This window comes from Mastomys coucha, unplaced genomic scaffold, assembly GCF_008632895.1.
Source record: "Mastomys coucha isolate ucsf_1 unplaced genomic scaffold, UCSF_Mcou_1 pScaffold3, whole genome shotgun sequence".
NCBI classification, from domain to species: domain Eukaryota; kingdom Metazoa; phylum Chordata; class Mammalia; order Rodentia; family Muridae; genus Mastomys; species Mastomys coucha.
This window is the reverse complement of record NW_022196909.1, coordinates 59,551,946-59,560,246: the sequence shown is the minus strand read 5'-3', so window position 1 is coordinate 59,560,246 and position 8,301 is coordinate 59,551,946. Positions and strand designations below refer to the sequence as shown.

Below are 8,301 nucleotides of genomic sequence, written 5' to 3'. Positions count from 1 at the left end.
TTGCTATCATATCTTATGCAACACTTAGCCATCCTCATTTTAGCTGACCTAAAACACTGAAGATGTGCATTCATTTCATGACCAGGATACCACACTTCTCTACTGCCCCATCTCTTTGCCTGGGTCTTCTTTTCTTCAACTTGTGGAAGGCAGAACGTCACATGGGACACTTTCTGGTTTCTTATATGTCTTCTTCTCTCATTCTCTTTTCTTCCTAAGTGACATCAAGCTATAGTAGAACCTTGCATGTGTTTTACATGTTCATGATTTCTGGGTGGACTGGTACCCTAATTTTGTTATATATACCGCTCTTTACAAATACATTTTTATGTACTTATAGTCTGTCAGAAAAGACTGAGGATGAGAGGACAATACAGAGCAATGTTTGGGTCTATCAGTTTGATTCATTAGGCTTAGGAAACAAAGTAATTTGTATATCAAAGAAATTCAAGAGCTCCTCTAAAAGCTGTAGCCAGTTACTCAGGAAACAGCTGATAAAATATCCCTAGTTTTCATGAGAAGTCATCTTATGATTTCTCACAGCTAGAAATACCAAGACAGAGCCTAGCTTCAGTGTTTCAAGACTGGCTGCCTTTCATTAGGGACTAATACAGTGTGACTCAGAGTTGAAAGCAAAGCTTCTTTATCATTCTGAAAATCCTGTGACACTTATAAATGTATAAAATCTATGCTGCCCATGTGCTATAACTGGAAAAACAAAGCCTTAACTATAGCACGCCTGCTTACAATAGGATGCACTGGATCTTTTAAGTCCATTTTCAAGACTCACCCACTAATCAGGAAAACAAAAACAAAACAAAACAAAACAAAACAGCCTGACAATGCACCTGGTCATCTAAGAGCTGTGGCAGAATGTCATAGAGCTTAGTCTGAGTTACTTTTCAGTTGCTAAGATAAAATACCATGATTAAGGCAAATTATAGAACAAATAGATTATTTTGCTCTTATGGTTCCAGAGGTTAGAGGTCCATGATGGTAGGGACAGAGGTGGCAGACAAGAAGGCTGGAGTTGGAAGGGGAGAGTGCACATCTTGAACCACACACAGGAAGAAGGGGAGGGAGAGAAAAGGGAGGGAGAGAAAAGGGAGGGAGAGAAAAGGGAGGGAGGGAAGGAGAGAGAGAAAGAGAGAAAGAGAGAGAGAAAGAGAGAGAGAGAGATTTACTATTTTTATGACACTAAAACAACTTCTAAGAGCTAGGGTCTTTGATTTATATATTGTTATAGCTACAACACCAAAAGAAAGAAAGAAAGGATAAAAGAAAGAGAGAAATAGGAAGAAAGAAAGAAAAGAAAGAAACAAAGAAAGAAAGAAGAAAGGAAGGAAGGAAGGTGACTGCCTCATTCCTTAGCAATTCTTTGATGAACAACCATGCAGTTGAGCCAGGACATCTATCCAATCAGCCCCATCTCTTATATGCAGAGTACACGTGAAGAAACAGGCAGGGCACTCTTGGCAAGGGAGATGAACCCTCAAGACTGCACTATTTTAACAGTTATATCTTAAGAATGCAGCAAAGGAATCAAAGTAGTTGCAGAATGTTTTACTCATGAGTCTGATAAAACATCAAACTAGAAACTATTCAAAACTCACTGCCTGCTCTAGCCATTTCAGCCAATTGGAACAGTAAGGGAAAAGCTAGGTGAATGTTCACTCAGTTACATATGAGGGCAATGCCTTGCTTTTTTTAAAAGTCAGGCTTCTAAGTAAAAAAGAATAAAGTGAAACAAAATAGTAGCCAGTCAACTTCCCAATATCTATTCATATTGATAAAATACGAGAAGAAACAAATATCATCTAACACTATATTTCCTACTTTCAACAAGAAGACACAATGTTCAGTTAAATATTCAGAAGTAACTACAAATGTACAAAGAAAAAAGCTTTATGGATAGTGTTTATAGAATGTTCAATTTCCATTTCAACATAAAGAGTATGGGACATTTCCAAATTGACAGTTGAAATTTATGAAGACTGCGGACAAACAATGTCCCCGACAATAACTACCTGACCTATAACTCCTGGAAGTGACAAGTTCTTTCAGGAGATGGTGCCAGAGAAATAGCTAAGGAAACATGAGAACTCATTTCCAAGAATGTGGTTCATTCTTGGGTGAACTTTATAATTCTGAAATTATCACCACATGCTCGCAAGAAGAGTCACATAAGCAACATAGAAATGATCTGAAGCTCATGAAAATTTCCTTCCACTGTTCACTGTCTTTATGCTTTTTTTCATGCATCCCTACAGGCATCTTTTCTGGGAACCAAAACAGATGACTTGTCATTTTCTATTCTAACCCATCTGAAACAATGTCTGCAATGGCAGGTAACCAGGAAGTGCTCTTCTGAGGAGGAACAATTTCTTTTGTCAGGGAAGATGCTCATGAATATAAAACATGTATATAAGATGAAAAGAAATAAGGAAGCGAGACAGAGCAAGAACACTATAGCTGCCATAACAAACAACACAGACTTCTCTGCCCTACATTTAAAATGTTCAGGTTTTAAATACAAAGATAATGTTCTTTGTAAAGAGACATTTCATTGTTTGAACATTCTGAAGTTTGCAAAACAATGATTCTATTATGAACAAGTTTATATTTAGTCTTCTTCACAGACTCCCTAAGCTTAAAATAAATATTCAATCTTAGTAGAAAAGTTATCCTAACAGTAATCACTGCTCACTTTAATGAGACAGAAAATAATGAAATGAAGGGATGGCTGGAGAAATGGCTCTGCAATCAGAGCACCTGCTATTTCACAGGATCTGGGTTCAGTTCCCAGCATTCACATGGCTGCTTACAACCATCTGCAACTCTAGTTCTAGTGCACCCAAGCCCTCTTCTGGACTCCATGGGTGCTGTACACATGTGGTGTATATACACAGGAAAATACTTGTACAAAAAATAAGTAAATTTTTAAAAACTATTGAGCAGATTTCATTACACATACTAGCTACCATATCTCTGCTAAAACAACAATTAATGTTACAGCATTTACTCCACATTAGACAGTATGTGTTCCTCAAAGAAAATCTGAAACTCATCTAGATCTCCAAACACTGTCACTACAACAGTTGAGGCTTTAAAATCTCAGCTTCCAAAAGTGTGGTTTCAACTATACATGAGGTTGTGACAAACTTGACAACAGCAGAAGCTCGCTGAATGTGTAATAAGCAAAAATTAAATTGACATTAAACGTGTAATCAATCTGAGGTGTGTCTGGCAGTGCTCACAGGCGTTGTATGGGGCAATTCATGATCCCTGAGGTCCTGGACTAGTTTTAGTGTCACATCAAGAAACACCAACATTGCCTGAAAAAACTCCACTCAGACTGGAGGCATGACTTCCTGTACATGAAAGCTTTGCCTTTCCAGAAGCACGGTTCTGTAGCAACAGCAAAGAGACCTTTGCTATTTCCTGATCACCACTCCTCAGTGGTAACAAATTCATCTATCTTTGGACTATACTGTTTTAAATGTTTGATTTTAAAATTGCTGAGTTCATTTGAAGTTCATAAGTGAATTTTGATTTAGAATTGGAATATATTTTCCAATAATTTATCAATGAACATTGAAAAATGTTGAAGATGTTCTAAAAATGCACTGTTACACATCCCTCTGATTGAATTTTTATGTAAGTTTAAAAAGCACATCAAAACCACAAGAAACTCAAAAAGAAGGAAGACCAAAGTGTGGATGCTTCGTTCTTTCTTAGAAGGGGGAACAAAATACCCATCTAAGGAGTTGCAGAGACAAATTATGGAGGAGAGACAGAAAGGACAATCCAGAGATTGATCCACCTGGGAATCCTTTCCATATTCAATCATCAAACCCAAACACTATTGTGGATGTCAGCAAGTGCTGGTTGACAGGAGCCTGATATAGCTGTCTCCTGAGAGGCTCTGACAGTACCCCACTAATACAGAAGTAGAGGCTCACAGCCATCCAGACTGAGTACAGGGTCCCCAATGAAGGAGCTAGAAAAAGGACCCAGGGAGCTGAAGGGTTTGAAGTCCCTTGGGAGGAACAACAATATGAACTAACTAGTACCCTCAGAGCTCCCAGGGACTAAACCACCAACCAAAGAGCACACATGGTGGGACGCATAGCTCTAGCAGCAAATGTAGCTGAGGAAGGCCAAGTCAGTCATCAATGGGAGGAGAGGCCCTTGGTCCTGCGAAGGTTTATGCCCCAGTGTAGGGGAATGCCAGGGCCAGGAAGTAGGAGAGGGTGGGTTGGAGAGCAGGGGGAGGGGAGAGGAAACAGGGTTTGTTTTTTTTGTTTGTTTTTGATATATTTTTGGAGGGTAACCAGGAGAGGAGATATCATTTGAAATGTAAATAAAGAAAATATCTAATAAAAAAAGATTATTTTACTAGGAATGAAAAAAAGGGAAGTCTTTTCAGGTATATTATTAATTCACATCCAAACTGATTTGACTCTAAAGTTCATAATATTCTTACTTTTTGTTTCTCTAAAAATAAATTTTAATAATTATGAATTTACAAAAAAAATTAAGACAAAAAAATTACTTAAATTTAATTTACTTATATGACAGTGTTTTTATATAAAATATAGTAAATGTTACAGGATTTCTGACAGATAAATTGACTCATAATATTTCAAAAATCTAAATAAAAATAAAAATGATACTAATTTTAAGTATTGTTTTAATACACAATAATTTTATGCAAATATACTAAAAATAATTATCTATTCTAGAACAGATTTCCTGTATTTCATCTGAAGGTTTATTATATTTTTATTTCATGTATTGCATTGGCACAATTTACTTTTAATGTCTGCTTTGTTCATCTTGAATCAAAATTCTAAATTAATCACTAACATCTATGGTTAATCTAAATCTAATATTGAGTATCATTTTTTTTTTTACAATTTGAGATTGAAATTTACATGTGTACATTTATGTTTTATGTACTCATATGTGTATCATTTTTCAGTGTTTTGATAAATAGGACCAAATAAAACAACTTTTCTTTCTCTAAAAAAAGTTTTTAAATACGTGATAAAAGTATATAAATACAAAAGAATTGCTGTAGTTTTTTAAAGATTTATTGTCAGTAAATATTTGATTTGTGTACCATAGATATACAGGTGAGGTGATGTAAAAATGGATCATGGATGGATGGAGACTGTAAGAAGCCCTGACTCAGAGCAACTCACAAGGAACACTGGAAGTACAACACGTCAGATCTCCCAAGTAGTGTGGCTTTATCCTCCCAACAAGTAAAGATCGCAGCCTTGCTTCATTTCTTCAGAGCTTGCATAACTCAATATGGGATTGTTATCTCAATGACCCAAAGAACAAACTCACACAAGTGTCATCACCTACTGGACCTGAGGGTGAAGGAACTATGCACTATTACATAACACCAGTTACAAAGCAGATTCTAAGAATCCTAGTTTTTAAAAACTTTTTTCAATTCCTCAATCAGTCTATGCTTCTTATGAATTTTTTCAGTTGCAAAGTGGCCTACCAGTTAGCTATGTTGCTGTCACATAAGTAATCAGATAACCAGTGACTCCAGGGTAGAAAATAAGATGGAGTGATATGTATTTGGGGGTACTTCTACAAATTTGTTGAATGGAAATCTATTTCTATAGCTACTAATAACTAAAACCAACACTTCAATATCAGAAATAGTGAACACTAGGTGTCAGTGTAAGAAATGAAAAATATATTTAAAAAACCTGTTGTTTCCAATCAGGTGTATAACAAAAAAATATCGAAACCAGCTGTGGCCACATTTACTTATAATTGCATAATTCAACTAATAAGCCAATCTTCTTTTAAAACACAAGTTCCTGCTCCCAAGCCACCAAGAGTTTAAAGTCAGATTGAGCTGATTATCAGATGTTACAGGTGATTTGTGACCTCAGCAAAATTTCATTTCCAAGGATATATTTTGAAGACAATTTTACTTTAAAGAAATAATGCTTTTTAAAATAGGTAATGCATTTAATACTAGTATGATCTAAAAGTTTTATGCTATATGATTTGAGGTAGGAAAATTGCTTCAAAAATGTTGTGGGGTAGCTTTTAAAGGCTATCAGGCATAAATGCTTTTCTGGCCTATGAAGAGATCCAGCTTCCAAGTCCAGTGTGGCTAAACTAGACCCAACCCCCATGAAAAAACATACCGAATGAAAGGCTCCCACATAAGCGTCCAGATATTGTAAGTTAAGATGCTCCAGGTGTTAGGGCACACACCTTTGGACAGAATGAAGTTTGAGACCAGCATGAACTACATAGCAAAGATTCAATCACAAAATCAATAATGTTTTAAAATTTAAAACTAAAAATAAAAACATTAAGATTCTTGAATGTTAATCCACAAATCAGAAGATAGTCTTGGAACTACAATCGAATCTTCCCAAATCCTGGAACTCATAGGGTATTTCTAAAATAACTTGGGGTTGATGTATAATATAACCTCATGTATAACCCCAGCACATGGGAGGCTACAGAGTGAGCCATAGTCTAAAAGAATAAGAACAAAATCAAAGTCGAGCCAACTACAAATGCTAAGGACATGACTAGAGCTGCAGCCTGATGCCATCATCAAGATCATAGAGCAACAGCTTCTCTATTGACTTCTCAGGGCCAAGGCTTAAAAACGAGTACCTGAATGGAAATTATGTTAAAATTCATAGAGATGATTATCAATAATAATAATGAGCAATATTGATGAAAGAAATGAATAATACCAATATAAGGCATCATATTTTATAAAGTACAATAACATCATTGCTCACTTGTGATCTATATTCACATGTTTGGAAATGTGTTGGGAGACTCTGTCATAAATTGTGAAATCGATTATTGTTGAAAAAGGCGCAGAGGAAGCACAGTGCTCATCATTGCAACATAGACTCTGTGCACTCCAAAGACATGACAAAGATTTAATGTTTTTCTGGATGACCATAAATATTTCAGCTGATTTAAAAATAAATTTCCCTCTGTGTCTGTATTAATGTGTGCTGGTGCCCAAAGAGACTAGAAAGGGCCTGATATCCTGGGGCTGCAGTGTATCCAGTTGTGAGAATGACGTGGGACCTCTGGCAGAACAGCAAGTGCTCTTAACTGCTGAGCCATCTCTCAAGGCCATAGCTGACATTCTTCTTGTTTCATGGATAGTTATGTTCTAGTCATCATCCCAATGGCTAACACTGAATGAACTGAAAAAAATATAATGTTCTTAGTTGGCCCAACTATGCAGAAGGTAACAATAACTCAAAATGGAAAACAGGCAGATACATTCATAATGATTTATCTAAACCAAAATCTCAGGGTTGCAAGGTATTTAAGAATAAAAGGAATGAAAAGTAGAGACATAAGAAAGAGAAAACAAAAACATACGTGGCATAAAATTCAAATGCAGGAAAGTAACTCCAAAATACATACAACATGGGAATTGAAGGCCTGTCTGATTTTCCTGTGACTTTGCTCTTGACATTTAGCCCTATGATTAAGATTTTGGATGTTAGTAATTAAATGCTGTTCCTACTGGTTAACACTGTTGATCAATGCTAGGTGATCTACATGTATTATAATAAAAATGACTATGAGGTTGGTGAACTTCAATACATTAGTAAGCAGAGGTTCCTGGGGATGGTAAAATAAGCTCAAAACTGAAAAATTATCAAACTATGAGGCCAAAAATTCAAACTCAGTGATGTGTTCCCTCCCTCCCACACCCCCAACCTACTGAACTAGCACATCCCAGCTCATGGCTCATAGTTTATAGAGCTTGTGGCTAGGGCAGAAGTAACAACAAGAGGCACATTTAGAGGATGGTTCTTAAAACATGAGCACACTAATGCAGCAGACCCAGACAGAATGTGTTAACTCCCAGTCTCCACCAACTCCTCACTGGGATGAACACTGATATTGTCATAGCAGTAATGGCTGATGCATATCATTGAATGCATCTCTTCTTACTGACAGAGGATTTAGTTTATAGTCAGCCTTGTATTTATAAATACAATGAGAAGCAAAAGCTGAAACTAAGAAAATAATACTAATTCAAGAAACTTGGTAGTATTGTTCTTGACCAGAGAAAACTATATTCAACATGATTTAAAGTTCACACAAATAGAAAAAAGAGCGACAAGAAGACATGCTGATCTCTTCTCTATGCTAGAAAGGTCTCCTTTATCACAAAAAGCTTCACAAGACCAGCTTGCCTTAAGACAGGAGTGAGTGTGTGTGTTTGTGTGTGTGTGTGTGTGTGTGTGTGTGTGTAAGATGTGACAG

General features: G+C 36.3%; 1 protein-coding gene across 4 annotated transcripts in view; it reads right to left on the bottom strand.

Annotated features, from left to right (window-relative positions):
- The window catches only part of Supt3h (SPT3 homolog, SAGA and STAGA complex component), a 353,506-nt gene that overhangs the window by 173,769 nt on the left and 171,436 nt on the right, over positions 1–8,301 (bottom strand). The window lies entirely within an intron of this gene.